The 23,812-nt window shown below is 45.3% G+C and overlaps 1 protein-coding gene and 1 non-coding gene across 3 annotated transcripts in view; both read left to right on the top strand.

Annotated features, from left to right (window-relative positions):
- Positions 1–23,812, top strand: part of Tln2 (talin 2) — a 413,098-nt gene that overhangs the window by 38,065 nt on the left and 351,221 nt on the right. The window lies entirely within an intron of this gene.
- On the top strand, positions 2,209–2,372 carry LOC116074163. Its single transcript, XR_004112118.1, has one exon. It is a non-coding gene; the product is annotated as a U1 spliceosomal RNA (small nuclear RNA).

Genomic DNA, 23,812 nt, shown 5'->3' with positions numbered 1-23,812 from the left:
TAATCAGAGTAAGAGATTTATATGTGGTATCTATTTGTATATTGTTACAAATATATATGTGCATATATAATGCAATTAGACAATGCAGTTAGGCTAGGATCGAGGACTGTGAAATCAGGACTCGAGAGCCATCCATCATTTCTCTCTTGGTCGCATGGTAGACATTACTAGGTCATACCATTCTCTTCCCATCCTGGGAGAGTCAGCCATTGCCAGTTGCCATATGTGAGGAACCCTGTTCATCGTACTGAATCCAGGTTCCTCTGGAGACACAGGACATTTGGCCTGTCTCACCAAAGTTTTCATAGGTAGGATAAGCAGGTTTGTGGAGGCCGCCAGCCTCCAGAAATGTAATAAGAATAAACTTTTATCTGGCAAACAGCCGAAGTTAATGCTGCTTTGAGGAAAGACCAAAAAAAAAAAAAAAAAAAAAATCCCTAGCTTGTGGTTGGCTTTTCTTCTGGGCTGCATGGACATCACCCTGTGGAGCATCCAGATCTTGGCCCTAACTTGCAGGTTGATTTTGATGTAGTCAAAGGCCATTACTGAGGAGACAAGAAGGCATGAGCTGCTTTGTTTTCAGTTGTCACTAGGTCAACCGGGCTAAAGGTTATTCTAGAGTCAGAACACCACGTGCAAGGCCAGACTCCAACTGCAGTGAGCAGTTTCAGATATGGACAGGATGACCAGGTGGTCTCTTTTAGTCTTGCTTTTCAGATATTTATTTGTATATTTAATGTTTGTGCCTGAAGAACTTACTGTGTAGAGATACTGCTGCTGGGTTCATTTTTAGCTTTCTGCCTTTGCCCTATCTTTAAGGCTTTTATTTTTCCAAACCTACTGTAATAAGTGTACTGAAATGCTTTACCCTCCCTTCTAGTCCACTATCCTCCCAAGGTAAGGGAAAGGAAAGGTTAATAAGGCAAAGGAGGATGTGGACCTGTTTAGAAATAAATAGTTCTTTGGAGCAAATCTACTATGCATTGGCAGGACCTCAGCAGTGCAGTTCACATGAATCAGCAGCGTAGCTTGATCCACTCCCAAACACCATTCACAAATCAGCAGCACCAGTTTGATCCAAAAGAAACTTTGAGGCTCTGTCAATCAGCCTGAGTCTGCTGAAGTGGCAAGAAGCTGTTGGAACACCCCTAGAAGTTCTTTGGTGCGGATTTTTGTCTACTGAGTCATGACAAAGGATGATCAGCAAAGAGTGGCAAGGCGAACCAATACCACACAGCCTCATTAGTGAAGACTAACATTGGCAAAGTCATGACAAAGGATGACCAGCAAAAGGTGGCAAGGAGAACCACACAGTGACATCCAATGTCTTTTGGGTTATATTTATACCCTTTCCAAACATCATGTGTTCTCTCAAGTGTGTACTCCAGCAAAATATCACATGCCCTTTTTTAAGGTAGCTTCCAGAAAAACACCACACGTGTTCAGCAGAAACATCTTCTCATAAGACAGTTTCCAGAAAAACATCACATGACACAACTGATAAGAAACTAGAAAATTTCACTTCATATCTCAATTAGGGTCACCCCTGAACACTGTCCATCTCCCGGGGGTAAAATATGCCATAGAGTTTAGCATTGAATTCATGCAATATTCAAACATTAGGTTTACTATGTACCATGCCTTGTAAAACTTAAAGCATTTAAATGTAAAATGCAACCTGAGGGAATAGCTTATTTACAGCATATGCTGTAATTTTGAGCATATGACTCTAGCTTGTTATAAAACTCTATGTGGCAGTATATACTGGTAACCCTAGGACTTGGGAGGGTGGAGGTAGGAGGATCAGGAGTTCAAGGTCATCCTTGACTTCCTACTAATTTTGAGGTTAGCCTGAGCTACACAATCTACTGAGTCTAAAAACAAATCAACAAATGCAACAACAACAAACTTGGATAAATTTGAAGTGAAAGCCAAAATCACATGTCTTCTCTGCCCTTGCTTAGCCATATGAGAGGGTTCTATTCAGTGGTGAGATATGCTGGAAACTTGGGAGACAGAGGTTCTTGACGGGAGACATAGTAGGGTGATGTTTGTCTAGGCTCTGCTTAGTAGGGTGATGTTTGTCTAGGCTCTGCTCCTTTGCTCTGGTGGTCATTTCAATGGCAATCTCCTTCTCTTTATCCCTGCCTTACCCTTAGACCTGCAAGGGTTACTTAGGATTGGTAGCTCTGTTCTAAAACATATGTTATACTTACCTTGCAGGGGAGATACCATGATCACAAAGGTGGTTTTCCCAGGGTGAGGCTTATCCATTGCACTCCGGATGTGCTGACCCCTGTGATTTCCCCAAATTCGGGAAACTCGACTGCCTAATTTGTGGTACTGGGGGACTGCGTTTGCCCTCTCCTCTGGTGAAAAACAAACAAACAAAAACAAACAAACAAACAAAAAAAACCATATGTTGTCATGCCAGATAGCACAAGTAGGTCTCCATCTCTTAACCCTTCCAAAGCTGGACTCCTAGAGTCAATTTAGTTATTGTCATGACTGTCTTTTGTGATACTCAGAAACATGGAAATCACAAATGAGTGACTGTTAACAGCCAACAGTGTTCCATAGAAGCAGTCCATAAAACAAGGCAGTTTTCTTCTTTTGGAAAACAGCCTATGGGACCAAAGCCAGGTTCTGGATGTAGCAGCATTTATACATTAACCAACTGCTTGTTGAACCAGCTCTCAGTTTCCTTCTTGCCCACCCCAGCCATGCCCTGGGATAGCATTTCTCCACATGTGCTCCGTGGAACCAGAGGTGCATCCCTCACCTGATAGTATGTAGAAACAGGTTCCAGGATAAAGATGGATTTGCCATGAAGTTATGAAGTTGAGGCTTCAGGACCCTCACAGAGAGAAGACTGAGAGCCCTTTCATAGCCCCATAATAGTTTTGTGTCTTTTTAAGGATTTATTTTGTTTTTGATTGTGTGTATGTCTGTGTGAGGGTTTGAGTATGTGCTACAGACATGCACAACCCAGCTTTTACATGCACTCTGGAGATCCGTATTCAGGCCTTTGGGCTTGTGTAGGAAGTGCTCTGTCTCCCAAGCCATCTCTCTGGTTGGATCCCTACACATTTTGATAAGTAGAAGTGTAGTACTGAGTATGCAAAAGAATAGGGAAAGTTGCCCTCCTGGCCCCTCATATCTTAGCGTTGAACCTTTGAAATCAAATCAAAACCAAGTAGTTTTGCTTCTTTAACAGCGTACTGCACACTTAGGAGCTGCAAGCAGTGCAGATTGAGTCCCTTTTGCTTTAGGAGTTTTGGGGGCCTACAACACTTTTAGGAGTGTTGGGAGTCGGGGGGCTTTGTCCTTCTAGTGGCTCTGGAGGGAATGTTTTCTCTCTCTCTATGAGAAGTTTTACATCTTTGTAACAATGGTCAAATTTGGCCAGTAGGGAAGTGAAACCAAACTATGAATGAGTTCTATAAAGACTGTAAAGGAGGGTTGATTTTGATCTTTTAAAATTCTCATCAAACCAAGGGACCTAATCAATATCCACCCAAATTCCTAAACCCCAAGTGTGTAAAGACAGTGGAGCACTGGGAGGACCCGAGATGGGGATGATGAGAACATACCCGCTTCACTTGGTGATGTAGAGCCTGGGCGTTTATCCGTCTCCAGGGAACTGTGGACAACAGTGCCATTGCTCACGGTTCACTGATGTTCACAGACATCACCAAGATAGTTGATGTCTTTCTGAGCACCTGCTGATATGAGCCTTCAAAGGAACTTGTCATGGGCTAGTATGGTGGGCCGCTCTCCTACCACTCTATTCTCCTAGAAAGGTGGACAGGGCTCTGCTGGGGGTGAGGAGGGGAACCAGGGAGCATCATGGTAGAGACTGAAGTTAGGGATTCTAGATGCTGCTGAGGAGAAGGATGGAAAACCAGGATAAAGGATACTTTGTAATGATGCGAGTACTTTGGTTTCCATGGAGGTGACAAATTGCTATGGGCTGTGTTCTTTAGATACTCTCTGGTCCCTGGGTGGTGGTTTGACAGTAATGTAAGGATACGCTCATAAAGAGGCATAGTCATTGGAAGCTAGAGAGGTGGCTCAGCAATGAGGAGTGTGCACTGCTCTGGTGGAGGATGGAGTTCAGTTCCTAACTCTCCTATTGATGGGCTCACACCAGCCTGTAACTCTAGCTCCAGGGAATCTTCAAGTTTCCATGGGTACATTTTATGTTTATGATACACACTTACAAATCAATAAAAATCTTAAACAAGTTATCTGTCTCAGGGATTGTGACTTCCTAGATTTTTTTAGCTAATTTTTTTTTAAAAAAAATTATTTAGTGTTATGTGTTGGAGTAGTTTGCCTGTATGTCTGTATATGTACCATGTGCATGCCTGGCGCTTGAGGAGGTCAGAAGATGGTAAGGGATCTCCTGTAACTGGAGTTACAGGTGGCTGTGAGCAGCCAGGGGAGCTGAGAACTGAACTCCAGGCCTCTGCAAGGACAGGGAGTACTCTATCTCGAACCCCCCCGCCCCCCCGCCCCCTGAGACAGGGTTTCTCTGTATAGCCCTGGCTGTCCTGGAACTCACTCTGTAGACCAGGCTGGCCTCAAACTCAGAAATCTGCCTGCCTCTGCCTCCCAAGTGCTGGGATTAAAGTGCTGGGTGGTGGTGTGGGCCACCACTGCCCAGCCCAGGGAGTACTCTTAACCTCTGAGTCATCTTTCCAGCTCCATAGTCACAGATTTGTATATATCCCTACAGACGATGCAACAATGTTGTCCTTCAAGACTTCCCAGTCTGCAACTGTTGTTGATACTCTGTCAGCAGCCATCATTTCTTAGTCCTTTCTGCCATTTTCGTTCTGAGGAGCAGCCTAAGACCGTAGCAAACCATTCTCAATCATACTGCCCTGGTTCACTAACAGGTCTTGCCAGTTGTGAGTTGCCATGAAGTAATTTGCTACTAATTTTCAGTGAAGGAGCTAAACATTGTGTGCAACTTTTTTTACAGAAGATTGGAAGCAGGGTTAGCCTCATAGTAAGACTGCTTTTCATTTCCATGTCTTGTCAACTGTTAATATTGAGTAGACTGGACCCGAGGTTAGCTGCTGCTGAGGCTGCATGCCTCTTGGGTGCTGCTGAGGGGAAGTGTCATTGTACAGCCTTGCCTGTCGTCGGTATCTTGGTTCGTGTGTGACTTGTGGTTGACTGAGTTCCACTGGCTCTTGGTGATGAAGTAAGAGTACAAAGAATGGGATCTATGTTTGAATACAATTGTGGTAGTTTTTTCTCCTGCCCAGGAAGCTACTGGGAGGAATGCCCAGTGTTGGCTGACAGGTGTAATTCTGGCACAAGAGAATGCCAAGCTGTAGATAGCAGGGGGTGAGGGAGTCTTTGTTGAACAAACACACCTTTGGGAAAAGAACTGGGTCATTTGAACTAACTACCTGGGGTAGTCATACTTGCAAGTGAGACCCCCAGGACTCCAGAAGAGCAGTGGAATTCAGCTCCGACTGGTGTTTGGAGTCACTTGTGCCTTTGTCAAAGTGCAGACACTAGCTTTACATCTGGAGGTTTTGAGTTTGCATTACAAACATCTAGATACCTGCTATGTATTAGCCACATGTGCTGGAGTTGATCCCTTGGTGCACTGTGCTAGAAGAGTAAGGGGCCTGGTGGACCTCTTTAAGAACAAGCAGTGGGGTTGAGGGGAGGGCTCAAGTGAGTAAAGTGTTAACTACATAAGCATAAGGGCCAGAGTTTGGATCCCCAGAAACCTATGTAAATGGTGGATGGACATGGCAACCCGACTGTAATTCCAGCCCCGGAAGTTGAACACAGAATCCCCAGAGCAAGCCAGCTAGGAAGACTACCCATATCGGTGAGTTCTGGGCTTGATTGAGAGACTTGCCCCAATGAAGAGAGTGGAAGAGCAATGGGGGATGACTTTGTCCTTTAGCTGTACTTGCACATACATGTACAACCCTACTCCCGTGTATGACCATACATGCAAAAACATGCATATATATACAGGGACAGCACACACACACACAGACACACACACATACTTGACAGCTGGGGGAGAAAGAGCAAGGAGTCATTTACACATGTGCATGTGTTCACAGGTGTGTACACACAACCTCAGGTGCCATTTATTTGAATATCATTGTCCCATTGTGTAAATGTAGCCCTCTACCCTACGAAGTAAAAACCATTAAGGTGATGTGACATTCTAATAAACAGTCAAGGACCTTATTCAGCTCTACAAACTACACCTATCATAGTATTTTCTCACATTCTTTTTTTGTTTTGTTTTGTTTTTTCGAGACAGGGTTTATCTGTATAGCCCTGGCTGTCCTGGAACTCACTGTGTAGACCAGGCTGGCCTCAAACTCAGAAATCCGCCTGCCTCTGCCTCCCAAGTGCTGGGATTAAAGGCGTGTGCCGCCACTGCCTCGCTTAATACTTCTTAATACTGAGCACCGAGGCTGTAAGGCTAACAAGCATTCTGGAATCTTCTTAGTGTTTAGCTCCTATTGAGCTGAGATCTGGTATTTCTCAGATTTTCTTTCTAACTTTCTTTCTCCCTCTGCACTCTGTGGTAATCAAGTCACCAGGACACCTGTTCCTTTATCTGTTGGGAAACCAGATGGAGCAGGGAGGGAGCAGGGAGCATATTTAAGTCTCAGAAGAAGTACTAGGTAGAAACTCACTTGGGTTCTGATCATGGTTCTGTTACTGACTTTCATGACTTTAAGACAATCCGTTGCACATCTCTCAGCTTCAGTTTTCACACACACACACACACACACACACATACACACACACACACACATATACACATACATGCACACACGTATATAAAACGTATGGGTGAATGAAGAGGTAGCTCAGTGGTTAAGAGTGTTTGCTGTTTTGAGGACCAGCGTCCAGTTCCCAGAAGCCAGGGGATCTGACGTCTTCTGGCTTCCATGGGTACTCATACACAGAAACACATATATGTATGCTTCTTTTCTTTTTTAAGTGAACGGAACTTTGATTTTTTTCCCACTGATTGGCATTTTAAAATAATATCTAAGATATGCTAGACATGGGAGATCTCTGTTAGTTCAAGAGCAGCTTGATATATAGCCAGCTGGTTCTACATGTGCGCACACTCACTAACATACACCTGATTTTCTTATTCTCAGTTTCATCACTTTCAAATTAGAAGAGGTTTTTTTTTGGGTATCTCTACTGGATAAGGGATGGACTTGGAGCAGAAGGAAGTTCAAAGATATGTAAAGTATGCTCCTTGCTCAAATATTTCTTGAAAGCTAATCTTAATGCTTAGAGTTAAGTGGCACTAGGTTAAGTAGCCCCTCAAGTCAGACATGGGGTAATTGGTTGCTTGTTAAATGCAATAAATCATTTTCCTGGGTCACCAGTTCTGCAGAAATGGGTTTCTAGATTCATGGAGTTTAGAAAATGTTGGGTTAAAGAAAGTTAAACAAATTATTTATCACGGGCCTTTTTTAGATGCTTTAATAAATTGATCTCCATAGTGAATATGTATGTACATAGTCTTTGGCCGCTAAGACTCTGCTCAGAAGGCCTCCTTTTTTTTTTTTTTTTTTTGATAGTTGACTTTTAATATCTCACACTCCATTGATATTCCCTATAGTTCATAGGAACACGTTATTGTGGAATGAGCCCATCATGCCTTAAAGACATATACACCTTAATTACAAAATAAAATTTTAGTTACTCATCTCTTTATCATATTTTACAGAACAGATTATAAACAGAAGGCCTCCTTTTAAACCATGTCTGTTTGCTGGTTGGATAGAATTGTCTTGGGAAGTTAGGAGAAGGATGGGTGTGCTGAGTTAAATATGGGGTTAGACAGCTGGCCTAGTTGCTCAGACCCTTTGCTGCTCTTCCAGAGGACCTGGGTTTGCTTTCCAGCACTCACATCAGGTGGCTCCTAACAACCTGGAATGCCAGCCCCAGGGGATCTGACAGTCTTTTCTGGACCCCATGGACTTTTCTGTCCACACGTGCACATACTGCCCCATCCCATATTGATATCTAATGAAAAATAAAAGTCTTGAAGCGGTGGCCTAAGCCTTTAATCCCAACATTTAAGAGGTAGAAGTAGGTGGATCTGCGTGTATTGGAGGCCAGTCTGGTCTGCACAGCAAGTTCCAGCTCAGCCAAAGCTACAAGTGACCCTGTCTCAATAAAAACCAAAAAAAAAAAAAAAAAAAAAAAAAAAAAAAAAAAATCTTACAAGTAAAAGTTGAAAATCATCTTCTATCTCAGCAGTAGGAAGGTAGATCTCTGAGCACCTGGCTAGTTGGGGCTTCATGTTGATACTTTGTTTCAGAAGTAAGAACAGAAAGAAACAAACTCAAACCAACTAACCAAAAGTTAAAAATAGGAGCTGAGGTGGTTTTAGCTTGGAAGGACAAGGGAACTTGATGAATGTAGGATGTCCCAGGAGAGATATTTATGAGAGTTTGTAGATTGGGATTATTGATGTGGATAGAACACTGTCCAGGTAAAGCCCTGTACTACATAAAAAGAAAACAGTGACTGCGCTTTGGAGAGTCCCTGCAGGTCTTACAGAGCCTCCTCATGAGCCCACCTGCCTTTGGAGCCTAACCGAAAAGCCTGAGCATGCTTCCCCTGAGCCCGTGTGCTCACTGCTTTTCTGCCATCTAGGCTCACTTAAAAGGCATAACTCACTTAAAAGGCATAACTCACTTAAATGGCATAACTTTCTCTCGTCTCCCTCCTCCTTCATGTGCAAGATTTTCAGTATACTTGTTCTGTTGTTTTTCTGTTAAACTCTAATAAAAGCCATTGAGTGTAGGGGTGGGAGGTGGGGGATGGGAAATAAGCTGTGCACTAGGCTTCTCCTTGCTTCCTGAGTGTGATAGTGTGGCCTGCTGCTTTGCATCCCTGCTGTCACGACCTCCCTGCCCTGGTGGGCTGCACCTACAGACAGTGAGCCCCACCAAACCCTTTCTTCCTGAAGTTGTTTTTGTCAGATATTCATTTGGTTACAGCAACAAGGCAAGCAACTAATGCAGAAAGGAATCCCACCAACATCTCTGAGGCCAACATATACTTACATAGGTGTAGAGGATGGGGAGGGGGTTTATGGAGACTCCCTGAGTTGCCAAGACAGGAGTGGGAATGGAGCTAAGGCATTCGCCTCTCAGGTCGACCCAGGGACTCAGTAGGACTCAGTTCCCTACTCCTCCTCACTCACACATTTCCATTTTGGCACCAGCTGTATCCAGCTTCAGCAAGGGTTTATAGTAGCACCATTTCTGACATGCTACTTCCAGGGGCTTGTGGCACCAAGATAGAAAACTTGGACACTTCTAATTCTAAGTGGACGTGCTGACTAGTTTTCTGTCAATTTGACACAAGCTAGAATTATCAGAGAGGAGGGAACCTCAATTGAGAAAATGCTTCCATAAAATCGGGCTGTAGACAAGTCTCTAGGACATTTTCTTAACTGGTAAGATGGGGAAAGCCCCAGGCCATAGTGGGTGAATCTACTCCTGGGCTTATAGTCGTCAGTTCTATAAGAAAGCAGGCTGAGCAAACCATAAGGAGCAGCATCCCTCCATAGCCTGTGTGTCCGCTCCTTTCTCCAGATCCTACCCTGACTTCCTTCAGTAATGAGCAATGATGTGGAAGAGTAAGCCAAATAAACCCGTTCTTCCTTAACTTGCTCTTGGTCATGGTGTTTCATCATAGTAGTAGTAACTCTAACTAGGACATTGGACCAGGACTGAGTTTCCAAAGCCCAGCCCGGGGCTTGCTGTCACTGCATTGGAATCCATTAGAGAGAGGGACAGGAACCTGTATTTCCAACAGGTCCCATTTGTGGACTTGGATCAAAGTGGGACAGAACCAGCCTGACTCTCATTGGGCCTAATGAGCCCTGTATAGACACCTGCCAAAATTTAGACTACATTAGACCCTGTGGCCAAGATCAGCCCAAGGAAGGTCTGGGAGATGCATGTGCTGTAGGGGCCAAGGCAAGGTACTGAAGCATCAGAGTTTGCTGCATCTGAATCATTGCTGCCCTTGAAGAGGTATAGACCAATGGGTGATGATGGTAGGTACCGGTTGCCAAGGTCCTCAGATGCACATGTTGTAAAGTGTGTAGTCCTGTTAGCTGTGCAAGCTGCCTGAGCTTTGCCTCTGCATTTGGCTTAGTGTCTGAGTGATGGCTTTCTCCTTCTGAACTCTGTGGGGAATTACTCATCTCAGAGATGACATGTTAATTTGTAGATGCATAGGATGGCAAAAGACATCCATGTTTCAATCCTGTGCTACAGCATTTAAATCAGAGAGTGCTGATAAGGGGCCAGAGGGATCAGTGGTTAAGAATTCTTGCAGAGAATGTGAGTTTTGGTCAAAGCCCCATTATCAAGTGGTTCACAACTACCTATAACTCCAGCTCCAGGGGATCTGAGACCTGCAAAACACACACACACACACACACACACACACACACACACACACACACACACACACGTACGTAATTAAAAAAAATAAATCTTAAAAAAAAAAAAAAAACCTAAGGAATTTATTTTTTATTTTCCACAGCCTAAACATTTTATTGAGTTACAAAACAGTAGAAAGGGGGCTTTAGAGAGTCACAGATCTACTCAAAAATATTTTCAAAGTTTCACACTGTAACCCAAACTCTGACCTAATTTGATATTTTACAGTGCAACTTACGCTGTTAGAAGATGAAACGAGTATTTGTTTCCAGTTTTTCCTTTATCTGTCTAGTGGTTCCTTGTCTCCTGAGAGAGAGAGAGGGAGGGACAGAGAGAGAAGGGAGAGAGGGTGCGAGTGAGAGTGAGAGAGCTTTATTTGCATAATTTTGCCAGACAACTGGGTTCTTTTGCATTTCTTAGCAATGTCTCAGATTTGCCATTTTGGGGGGAAATTGGCTTTTGATGTGTAGGAAAAGCAATAACTGATTTTAATATATGATAGTGTATGCTGAGTTTTAAACTCTTCAGCAGTAAGAAGAAAAAAAACCTTACCAATGTGTCAGAGAGCATTTGCTTTCAAGACCTGAAGCCAAGCGGCTTAATTTCTCAGTGGAAGCTTTGGGGATAGCATGTCTTACGAGGTGGGGCCCCAGTAGACTAGCAGGTGGTAAGTGGGGGCAGTGTGGATTCTGGTCCTTCAGGACTGGCTTTGTCAAAGCTTCATGCCAGACTCCATTTGCTTCTGAGGGATAAGCTTTGGGGTTGGAATAGATGCTTGATAATAAGGAAGAAAGTGACTGGCAGAGGGCAGGACCATTTAGAAATTGCTATATGGCACCTTCTTTACCAGGGCCTTGAGGACAGGGTCAAGAGCCCCAGTGTCTCCACATGTAGAGAGAATAAATAAGTAAAAGTTTTAAATTGTGAAACTATCAACTATGATTGGGTCTCTTTAGTCATTTGGGAGTCTTTAAAAATTATTTTTATTCTTCGTTAAGTGTCTGCTTGCCTGGGTCTGTGTATGGGTATATGTATGTGTGAGTACAGGTGTCCATGAAAGAGGCTAGTGGTTGCCAGATCCATTGGAACTGGGGTTAACAGGCTGTGGTGAGCCACTCAGTCAGTGTGGGTCATTGGGAACTGAACCATCTTCTGTAAGAGCAGCAAGTGTTCTTTACTGCTGATCCTTCTCCTGAGTTCCTGTGTTGATGTTTTGCCAACTATGTTAAGTAGAGGAGAATAGACCTTGCATATTGTACAGAGGCAATCCTCCTGACCCCTTTTCCTGTCTTCTGATCCAGAGGGGCAGGGCCAGAGTGCTGTTAATCTGTGTAGAATGAGCTGACAGCTGGGGACTCCCAGCTTGTTCCAGCTGTTCCCAGGCATCAGGATTATTCTCTGCTGGGGTGGTGACTGGAGGTTGCCTTAGAACTCAGGACGCCCAGCTAAACTTAAATAAACTGATAAACAGTGAGCTATCTTTGCATTATAAATATGTTCCAAATGTTGAGTGGGCCCTACTTACTGAGTGATTTATCCGATATTCAAATCTAACTAGCTGTCTTGTAACTTCATTAACCAGACCCGCAGTTCACTGGTGAATGGCAGCTAGGCCATCAGAGTTAGCTGGATGGACCTTGGAAGAAGAATGGATTTGATGGCAGATAGGGTGAGAGGTAATCTGATACTATCAACTTATTATTTTGTGTGTGTGTATGTGTGTGTGTGTGTGTGTGTGTAAGAATATTGAAAACATAGATCCTAGATATGGGTTGGAAAATAACTGCAAAGACATCTGTTGATTGTGTCCAGATGTTTAAGTAGCTGCTAATCAGATAGTAAGGACATGGTTTGGATTCTGGGGAGTAGCCGTTGAGACTGCAGATTTCTTGGGTCTCAGAACAATGTATGGTACAGGGGTATGAGGACAGCAATAGAAACAGAAGTAGAAGCAGTTTATGTAAAGAGAAAAACAAAGCTGTCCTGAGGTTGGAAGTGGGCTAGGGACCTGGGAAGACAGCTGCTCAAAAGCACAGGACACATGAGTTCTGGTCCTTTGTAGATCATTTATGTAGCACCCACCTACTTCTGCAATAGCCTTCTTGCACATGCTCCATTTGCTATGTGTAGCCCAGTAGGGATAGGCTCTCAGTGTCTCTCTGCCAGCTGTGTCCTTTCATAGGTTAATTTTGATGCCTCTTTCCTTATACCCACACCCTGTGGTGTGACATTGCCCTCTGTGACACTGTGATCTGAATATGGCAGGTGTGGAAGTCGGAGCTCTAACACAGGGTCCTGTACTTCTGTGCAAGTTCCTTGGTACCTGACTGGGTCAGAGACCCAGGGAGGGAGGTTTTGATGGGCAGGCTGCTGTGGGTCTTTTTCTGGCTGTAGTTTTTTTCTGTTGACTGAGAGTGCCAGCAGCTCGGTGGTGGCTTTATGGAATATGAATAATAGAAGCTTGATTCCACGTGCCCCGCCTCCTTGGTTAACAGTAACTGTCCTGGCTGGCATTTGTTTTATTTATTTATTTTCTTATGGTGATGTCTTCAGTCGGACTTCTGTGTGAGAATTCAAAGATGTCTGTGTTGAGTGAGGCGGGCCAGGATTGAGTCATCCGTTTCTTGTGCTTTTCCCACGAGACTGTGTTCGTCTAATGCACTCTTCCTTGGTTCAGGGCGCGAGGCTGGCTTTCGGGCTGGTTCTTTCTCCTGAGTGTTTTGGAAGCTAGAAAATGATATCCTGGGGGTTCTGCCAAGTCTGAGCATTTTCTTGAGGCTGCTGGGAGGAAGGTGGAAATCATCAGCTGTTGGATGCTTTTCTTCCCAGGCTGGGCCTGGCTGCCAAGTGCCGACCCCCACAGCAGCTGGTGGGAGATGTGAGTGGGTGTCTTGCCCAAAGGGCCTCTGTGGGTCAGAGGAGAGGGCTCCATGCCAAGTTCCCCCCAGTTCAGGGTCACATTACACTTTCTGGTGGGGTTTTGAAGACCTAACAATTTGTGGCTTGGTTTGGCCTTTTCTTTCCCCCAAGGGACTGTACAATTTAATGACTCAACTCTCATATGCTCTGGATATTCCCTTTCTACTGATGTCAGTTTATAGAGCAGTCCCAGCAAATGTTTGTACAAAAGGGGAGAAAGAAGGGACCCTTGGGACTCAGAGGGTGGGCTTCAGTTGCTGTCCCTATGTACTGGGGAGTGTGGGCTGCAATACTTTCCTGCCCAATGACTCTGATGTCTAGGGTCACCAAGGGGTCGGCTGGCCAGGCTTGAATGAGAAATGTCTGGAAGGCTGGTTCTTCAGGGCTGTGAGTCTGTGATCCGGTGCCCCAAAGGAAAATTTCATGACCCTGGGTGGGAATACTTCCCTGAGGTAGATAAATAGGTGTGAGGTTTCAGGTGGGTGCCTCCCCAGGAAGCTGGGTACATACCCTCTCCCACTACCACTTTCTCCTCAGCCTCCCTCTGACTTGTCACCATGGAGTTCACCTTGCTACTAGGGGTAGGAGAAGCCATTGGCATGGTGGAAGAGGGTTCAACATTGAAGGTTTGGCTCAGTTCCTGGAAACTGGCTTCTCTCACTCTGAGGACTGACTCAGAACAGCCTAAGAAGGACCACGTTCCCTGGGATAAGGACCCGAGGAGATGGCTTGAGGAACATTCTTCCCAAGGCACTGCCTTCTTACGGCTGGCCACGTGAAACTGGTGCTTTTCATTCTGTCTAGGTCTATACACCAAGTTGCACACATCCCTTTGGCTTCTGTGAAGGGCTGACGGCAAAGACCTGTTGAGATAATTGGTGTCAGAGTGTGTGTAAATGTGTGCGTGTGTATGAAGTTATGACTGTTATGGAGTACAAGGAGTTTGAGTAAAGGAGGGAGAAAAAAAACTTTACATTTTCATTTTTATTATCACTGTCCTGTGTGTGGGGTGGTATGGGAGGGTGCAGGCCACAGTGCCTGTGTGGAGGTCAGAAGACAGCTCTATGGAGTCAGTTCTCCCCTTCTACCTTCACGTGGGTTCTGGGAATTGGCCTCATGTTGTCACGCTTGCGTGACAGGTGCCTTGACCCCACTGAGCTATCTTGTCAACTCTCTTAAAGAAAAAAACCTTTTTAATTGAAATAGTAACTTTTGTGGAGCACCCTTTCTGGACCTACTGCTTGATTCACAGGATCAGAATCAGGAAGTGTGGGCCAGGAAGCCCTCACTGTGTGTGCCACCCCAGGCTGGGATTGACTGGGAGAGGAAAGAGTCAGTAGGTGTGTCCTCAGGTGAGATGGCATGATGAGGACCTTGGAAAGGGGTTCATGGAGGTACAGGTTCCCGCCTCCCCCCAAGGGATCTGAAGATATCAGAGAGTCAATAGGAGAGGGGAGAGCCCAGAGGTATAAATATACAAAGATAGGAAGGTCCTGTGAGGTCAGACTGGCAGAGGTTACAGCTGCAGCTCTATGGGGGTGATTGATTCATATTTTTACCTGCACACCCAGTGTGGGTGGTGAGGTGTCCCTGGATAAATTTAGAGTGGCCTGTGCCTCTGGTCCCTACTCTGGTTCCTGCATGGCTGTTGCACTAGAGCACCATTCTGAAAGGCTTCCAACAGCCTGTGGATGACCACACCTTCCTTGGGTTTATAGGTGGCATTTGAGGTCACTGGTTAATACCCTCATGGGACTGCTCTCTGTGTTACCTCTGGCGGCTGTGTGCCGGCCTTCCTTCTGGACCACGTCTCCCGGCCTCTTCTCTTCATACGTGCATTTCCTAGCGCCCATCTGTAGAGAGTCTACCCCCCTCTTCTATCTCACCTTTACTTTCTGGGTGAAGGGGTCTAGCTGGTTTTGTTCCTCCATATTAGGGAAGCAAACCCTTACCCACTGAAATCCACAGACCTCAAGTTGGTTCCCTAAATATTGTATTCAGAATCTCTTGGGCACAACCACCAGGGAGATGTAATAGCCCAGGTTTGTTTCTGTGGCTCCTCCCTTTGAAGCCCTAAATAAGTTGTAGTTGTCTCAGAAGGCCCAAACTCTTTTTGTCCTTTGTGTCTTTGTGCGAGTGCACTTCTGTGCCACATAGGAGGCCAGAGGATGCTCTCAGGTCTTGTGTCTCAGATGCCATCCACCTTTCTTGTAGGGGAGACAGGGGCCTCTCACTGGCCTTGTCATTGGGCCCCAAGGATCTGTCTGTCTTCTCTCCAGCACTTGAATTACATGTTTATGCTACCATGCCAGCTTTAAAAACCAACTCAAAACAAGCGAAGACCACTCAGATTCTAACTGGGCGTGGTGAGACATGCCTTTAATCTAAGCTCTTAGGAAGCAGAGGCAGGTGGATTGTTAAGTGCCCAGGGCCAGTTATGTCTACATGTTGAGTTCCAGACCCGCCTTGACTACATAGTGAGATCCTTCACAAACAAACAAACAAACAAACAAACAAACAAATGAATGAACAAACCAATGGAGTGTGGGTTTCAATCTCATGTCCAGTGCTTGCAAGGCAAACACTTTACCACATGAATTGTCTCCCCAAGTCTCTATCCTTTCCGGTCATCTCAGTGTCTCCTGCCCCATCATTTCCTACTTGCTAGCAATGTGGATCAGTAGAGCTATGGCAGGGTGGGGCCCCAGGGGATTTATGTGTTCTCTGGGTCGGCATCTTGTGCAGGCGACTTTGAATTTGACACCCCTGTCACAAAGCCAGTGCCTGGAAACCATGAAACCATTCCTGGTATTCATCATTCAGGTGGTATTTATAGCACTCCCAAGACAAGTTATGGCCAAAGGAGGTAGTGACACTTACTGGACCACGTAGGAGACAGAGCTGAGCAGGCTCTTTCTCTGCCTAAGTTTAGACTGTCCATGGCTGCTAGGCTCTGAGCTCCCTGGGAGAGTGCACATGTTCAAGGGTTTCTGGTTCTGCTAAGCATCTTACTATCTTGACTGTTTCTAGCTCTTTCTTCCTGCAATACCAGGCTCGTTGGCATGCTGGTACTGGGTTAGCAAGCTGGGGCGTGGGAAAGGACCTGATAGTTGGACATTGTGCGTGACTGGCTAATTTTCACAGCATGTGAATGCCTGCCTTATAGTTTCACTTGCCCTTGGCATTGTTTGCCCTGGTCAAGGGCAGTCTACATGGGGTTTTGTATTAGTCAGCTCAGCCTGCTGTAACAAAACCCCATGCACATAGGAAATACATTTCTTCACGGCTCCCGAGAATGAACTCTGAGGTCAGAGTGCTATGTGTGGCTCTGGTGATGGCCTTCTTACTGGCCTGCAGACTACTTCCTGTGGCCTCATGTGATGGAGACAGCATGTGGCTAGGTAGTTACACCAGTGTCTTTTAACATAAGACCAGTAATTTTCTTGTGATGTCCCTATCATCTGCGCTTTCTATTAGAGACCTCATCTCCCCGTACCCACACTGGAGACCAGAGCTTTAACAGGAATGGGGGAGGCAGACAATTCAGTACAGCAGAGGTTCTTAACAATCATGAGCTCTATATTTTTTCCTTTTAATTTTTATTCTGCCAGAGTATATGCAGATAATGTACTTTAAGCACCCCCATACTTCACTACCCTCCTCTAAGCACCCCCGTACTTCACTACCCTCCTCTTCTCCTCTCATTTGTCCTTTCTTCCCAGGATGACTTCACGTCTACTTTCCTGCTCTTTGTACATATATGATTCTATGTATCTATAAGTCTAGGAGACACAAATGACCGGACGTGTGATACGTGTGTTCCTAAGATTGACTTAATTCACCTACGGTTACCTCCAGTTATCTCCATTTTCCTGCAAACATAGGACTTTATTCATGATAGCTGGGAGATAATTTGATCACCTATACACACCACATTTTCTTTATCCATTCCTCAGTGGCCGACCGGACCCCTAGGTTGGTTCCTTAAATTAGCTGCCGTGCGTTGTGCCGCAGCAAGCATTGTGCAGGCATCTCTGCGATGTGTTGATTTGAAAGCTTTTGGGGAACTAGCCAGGCGTGGTGTATCTGGGTCATGTGGTCGACTTTTAGTTTCTTTGAGGAGCCTCCAGTCTTGTCTCTGTAACGGCTGGACTGTTTTACCTTCCCAGCCACCGCGTGTACATCCTCTTCTGTCCTCAAGGCTGTTTGTTTTCCTGATGGTGAATTGCAGAGTCTTCGTATCGTTAGTGTGTCGGTGTGTGCCATGGTGTGCACGCAGCGGTGAGAAAACAGTGTTCGGAAGTCAGTTTTCTCCTTCCACCCTGCAATTGAGGGTCTCTTGTTTCTGCTGAGGTATGGGTGTCAGCTTAGCTGGCCTGTGAGTGTGTGTGGGATTCTCTCGTTTCCACTTTCCTCCTCATGGTAGGAACACTGGGATTTCAGACGTTCCTTGTCTCATTGGGGTTTTTAGTGTGGGCTTCTGGGATTGAACTCGGCTCACCAAACACTATGACCTGCTGAGCAATCTCTATGGGTCCAATTTTAATTTCTTTAAGGCAGGGGCTGGTGATGCTGGAGGAAAACTGGTCTCGTCTTGTTGAAGGTGAGACTTCTGCTGGTTTTGAGGAACCTTGTCCTAAGATGAGGAATTCCTGCTGGAACAGTGGTAAAGAGCTTCGAAGGGGCTGGGAGCTGGCAGGTGTGTGTTAGTTAGGCTTTCATCACCCCGAGACTGTAGAGCCCCGATGTGCTGAGGGACCCAGCAAAGGGAAGGTGTATAGGAGTGTATGTAGGTGAATGCTTGCCTGTGTGTGCGTGGGAGTGTGTTGGCAAATGAAGGATGTCAAGGGATGGTGGCAGAGTCACTTTCTCACTGCTTGGCCTCCAGTAGTCTCTCCTTCATTCTGGTTGACCTCTGAACAGGTTTCTAGTGTGTTTTTCTTAATGTATTTTTTTTTAAAGGTTTGTTTATTATTATATGTAAGTACACTGTAGCTATCTTTAGACACACCAGAAGAGGGCGTCAGATCCCATTACAGATGGTTGTGAGCCACCATGTGGTTGCTGGGATTTGAACTCAAGACCTTTGGAAGAACAGTCAGTGCTCTTAACTGCTGAGCCATCTCTCCAGCACCTATTGTGTGTTTTTCTTTTGTGGAGTTTGTCAGAGCTCAAGTCTTCTTGTGTCATTAGCCATGCATGCTTTGGAAATTTGGGATGTTTGGAAGCAACTTTGCCAGAAAAGTGGAAAAAGCCATTTCCTTCAGTGATGTTGCTGTGACAGTCAAGTCTGTCCAACTGTTTCTTACCTAGTGTTGTTAGCCTTGGCTTCCTGGCCCTGGGATGTGGAAATCTCGCCTGTGTGAGTCAACAATGATGCCTTTATTGGCCAGTTGCTTCTCTGCAGCCCCACTGGCAAATCGGTCACAGTAAGAGCTTATGCAGTAATGGCAAATATGGGGACAAAGCTGGCTCTTGTGCCTGGGCCTTTTTCCAGTGTCTCTTCATGCTGTGTGTCAGGCAAGGTCATCCTGCTCCCTTCCCTCTGACTTCTTGAGAAGGAATTGAAAGTAGTAACTGCAGAGATAGCTTAGTAGTTCTCTTGCAGAGGACCTGAGTTCAGTTCTTAGCACTCCCAATACTCCTAATAGGTGGCTCACAATGAAACCTATCTCAGGCCTTTTTCTGGGCTCTGCAGGCACCTGCACTCACATATACACATACCCCCTCCATACATATCTAGAGACATAATTAAAGATAAAATATGCTTTAAAAAGTTGTAGCAGTAGCCGGGCAGTGGTGGCACACGCCTTTAATCCCAGCACTTGGGAGGCAGAGGCAGGCAGATTTCTGAGTTCGAGGCCAGCCTGGTTTACAGAGTGAGTTCCAGGACAGCCAGGGCTACACAGAAAAACCCTATCTTGAAAAACCAAAAAACCAAAGGGGTTGGGGGGAGTCATAGCAAGCTTGGAATCATTCACATTGGGGGCCTGGTTCTTGGTGTGTTTCTGATTTTCTCCTCCTTAGCTGGAAATGGACTGTGTGTTGAGGCCAGTGGCCTGACTGGTTGCGTTTGTGTCTTGGGATTTGTGTGAATGTATAGTGTGGTGAATCTCTGTGGTTTTGTGGGTGTATGCATAGATGCATGAGAGTGTGTGCATGTGAACATGCATGTATGCAGAGGCTAAAGGTCTACAGCCAGTGTCTTCAGTAATGCCACCTTTATTTTCTGGATCAGGGTCTCTCACTGAATCTGGAGATCATAGATTTGGCCAGACTTTTAAAAACGATGGGAATCCAAACTCAGGCTTTTACATTTGCAGCAGTAAGCACTTGACCCACTGGGCCATTTTCTTAGAACTGGTTGTGATATTTGGTGCCATTTCTGGGATGTCTCTGCCTTCAGGAGGTAGAAAGGCCCTGCACGCAGTAACTCCGGGATGGTGCATGGTTGGGATGGCCCTGTCACTCCCAGGCTCCCCAGCCTGTTTAACAGGGATTCTTTCTCTCTGCATTCCTCTGTCACCTCTGTTCCTTCTGTCTTGTGATTAGCAGGCATGAAAGAGGACCATAATAGTGACACCACAGTAACTGTGGTTGCTGACCCACACGGCTTAGGCTGTAACTGGAAAGTGGTGAACTCTAATTTCCCTGAGAAGGTGAATTAGAGATGAGTTAATCTGCTCTTTCTACCTCATAGGGCAGAAAGATAAAAGATGATAAACTTATCAAGTACCTTCTTTAATAGGGTGACAGCTTGAGACACCAGTACCTGAATGGTGTTATACTGTTCTTCTGCCCCCATGGTATGACTTTGCAATTGAGAAAAAGTTGGCAGGGTTGGAGGTAGGAGTATGTATGTGTACAAGTGTGCACATCAGCCTGCAAATGAGTGTGCACAGGTGTGCCTGGCTGCACAAACCCGAGTCTTGGTCTTAGTTAACAGTAAGACAATGGTCCTGTCAATTCTCTTTTTTGGCCTTTCAGCTCAAACCTGTAGTTGACTGGGTTGAGCCTTAGGGGTCCCAGGGCTACTCCATTTTTCTTTGCTCCCTGTGCTGCTATGCTAGTTCTGAACCTTCCAATCATAGTTGGCCTGAGACTGAGACTGTATAGTTATCTCAGGTGCTAAGCAGCAGACCCAGCCTATAGGCTGTTGCTGTTTCTCTGTTTGTCCTGAGAGAGAAATTTAAGACTGGAGACCTGGTGAGATGACCCAGCAATTAAGAGCATTTATGGCTCTTGCAGAGGACCCAGGTTCTGTTCCCAGCAGTGACATAGTAGCTCACAATGGTCTGTAACTCAAGATCTGATATCCTCTTCTGACCCTTTCTGGCACTGCTGCTGCACTGTTTATGTGCATACATAAACACAGGCATGTACGCATACATGTACACATGTACATATGTGCACAATACATGTACACATTCATGTATGTACATGCACACATACATGTACACATACATGCACACATACATGTACAGGAAATATAATTAAAAAGAGATCAGTTTTCATCAAATATTTGAGAGATACAAACGTATTAGAAGCACAAGGTTAGTCCTTCCTGCCATCCTCTGCCTCTGCTGTGACCCAAGACCTTTAGTAAGAACTTTATGGATGATAGAGTTAGGTTTCAGGTACTCACTGAAGTGCTCCATCAGGGGGGTGAGGATGTGGCTCAGTTGGCAGTGTTTTTCTAGCATGCACAAAGCCCTGGGGTCTATCCCTATAACCACATGTACAAGGACTAGTGCTGCACACTTGTAATTGTGGCACTTAGGAGGTGGAGGCAGGAGTAGAACTTTGAGCTTACTCTTGGCTACATAGTGAGTCTGAGGTTGGCCTGAGATGATGCATGAGACCCTTGTCTCAAAAAAAAAAAAAAAAAAAAAAAGGAAAAGGAAAGAAATTGCTCTGTCGGCTTTAGACAATAACATCAGTAACGTTCCCATTCCATTTCTGTTCCCATTAAGACCCAGGTTTCCTTGAGGGGTTGCAAAGAGATCATAACAGGCTGGCTTGTGGGCTGGAGAGATGGCCCAGAGTTTAAGTGTACCAATTGCTCTTCCAGAGGTCCTGAGTTCAATTCCTAGCAACCACATGGTGGCTCACAACCATCTGTAATGGGTTCTAATGCCCTCTTCTGGTGTTTATTTATTTTATATATGCAAGTGTACTTGCATATATAAAATAAATAAATTCTTATTTGTTTATTTATTTTTAAAAACAGGCTGTGTTGTGTCCTGATGCATTTCAGCCTTGGGAAGCATTTGTTGTGCTCCAAGCTCACCCAGTGACTGACCTCATGGTAGTGTGTCCTGTAACACTGGGATTCTGGGTAGGAATGCTTGTCTTTGTGACAGAAAGGAGCCTCTAGCTGGCTCTTGTAAGAAGTAGACCCCTCGCTTATTTCAAGTATGTTTAGTTATTGTGATGGTTTGTATATGCTTGGCCTAGGGAGTGGCACTATTAGGATATGTGGCCTTGTTGGATTAGGTGTTTCACTGTGGCCATGGGCTTTCATATGCTCGTTGTAGCTGCATGGAACCCAGGCTTCTCCTAGCTGCCTTTGGAACAAGAGGTGGAACTCTCAGCTCCTCCAGCTCCATGTCTGCTTGGATGCTGCCATGTTCCTGCCTTGATAATGCTGGGCTGAACTGAACCTATAAGCCAGCGTCAATGAAATGTTGTCCTTATAAGAGTTGCATTGGTCATGGTATCTGTTCACAGTAGTAAAACTGTAACTAAGACAGTTGCTTTGCACGGGGTTTTGAAGTTGAGCACAGAGAGGTGTTCAAGCTATAGACCTTGCACTGAACAGATTCTTGTGAACTATATACAGATGAGGTGGAAAGCAAGAGCCAAACCTCAGTGGCGTCTACTAGTGATGGCATCTCGTAGAGCCTCCATCCTGAAGTTTTATGACTAGACTGAGCAAGCCTCCTGTTTCTGCTGCTTTTTCTCCAGCATAATGTTCAGAGGACCCTTTGCCTTGTCGTGAGAGCTGTAGGTCTGTCAACCTCACCCCCCACCCTCCCTCCACCCGTGCTCTTCATGTATTCATATCTCGACCCCCGTTAGTTACCTCTCTTGTCACTATAACATAACATTAAGAAGTTGGTTAAAGAAGGAGGGTTTAAAGCCAGGTGTGATGGCCCATACTTTTAGTGATAGTACTCCAGAGGTAGAGGCAGGAGGATCTCTCTGAGTTCAAGGCTAGCATAGACTACATAGTGAGTTCCAGGACAACCAGAGCTACATAGTAAGACCCTGTCTAAAAACAAAACAAAACAAAACAAAACAGTTCTATTCTGGCTCACAGTCCCAGAAGACACTTTTCAGTCATGTAACCAGAAGATATGGATCAGGAAGTGAACAGGTCACACTGCATCCACATTCAGGAATCCAGGGGTGAACAGGAAGCAGGGCCAGGCTAATAAAGCCTGAAGACCTCCTCCCAATGACCTACTTCCTCTACAGCCTTCCCAAACATAGGACCAAAATGTTAAAACACATGAGCTGGAGAGATGGCTTAACAGTTAGGAGCACAGGCTGCTCAACCTGAGGACTCAGGTTTGGTTTCCAGCACCCACATGGCAGCTCATAACCATTGAGAAAAAAAAAAACCCCTAAACACACAACAACAACAACACCACATGCACACTGCAGTGAGCCATTGCTGCTGGCTCGAGAGGGACCAGATCAGCACAGCAAAGTCCCAAGTACTGGTGGATTCTGTCCAGGCTGCTGCTGTAGCCTAGGGCATTTAGTGTCCTCCTCCTCCCAACCCCCTTTCTTGTGTAACCCAGTGCTACATACTTAAAGATAATCTCAAACTTCCATATTTTCCCCCTACCTCCCTAAAGCTGGTGTTAAAGGTGTGCTCCACTATGCCTGGGTTTATGTGATACTAGGGCTTAAATCCAGTGCATCATACAAGTGAGGCAAGCGCTTTACCAACTGAGGTGTATCCACAGCCCTACATTCAACTTTTCTTTGTAGATGTCAAGGTGAAGGATTATGTCTGGGTGTTTTTGTTTGTTGGTTGCTTTAAAAAAAAAAACAAACAAACAAAAAAACCAAAAACCAAAAAACAAACTAAATGACATTAGCATTGGCTTTGCAGTGAATCATTTCATGGCAGCTTATAAAGGACCAGGCAGTGGGCTTGGTCTCTGTGTTGTTCAAGCTGGCTACCAGCCTGGCCTTACCAAACAGCCTTTGGGCTGTTCACTCAAGGGAGCTAGCTGGAAGGTTGTTAGGGCCCTGTGTTTTGGAAACCGGCACTGCCCACTGGGTTCCTGGTTTTTAACCATTGACTCATCTTCCCCATGCTGTGAGGGTCTAGATTCCCAGGGTGGACATTTGCCAGGTCTGGATGGTGACTCTGGGACAAGATGCAG

Source organism: Mastomys coucha, unplaced genomic scaffold (genome assembly GCF_008632895.1).
Source record: "Mastomys coucha isolate ucsf_1 unplaced genomic scaffold, UCSF_Mcou_1 pScaffold23, whole genome shotgun sequence".
NCBI lineage: Eukaryota > Metazoa > Chordata > Mammalia > Rodentia > Muridae > Mastomys > Mastomys coucha.
This window is presented reverse-complemented; position numbering and strand designations above follow the sequence as displayed.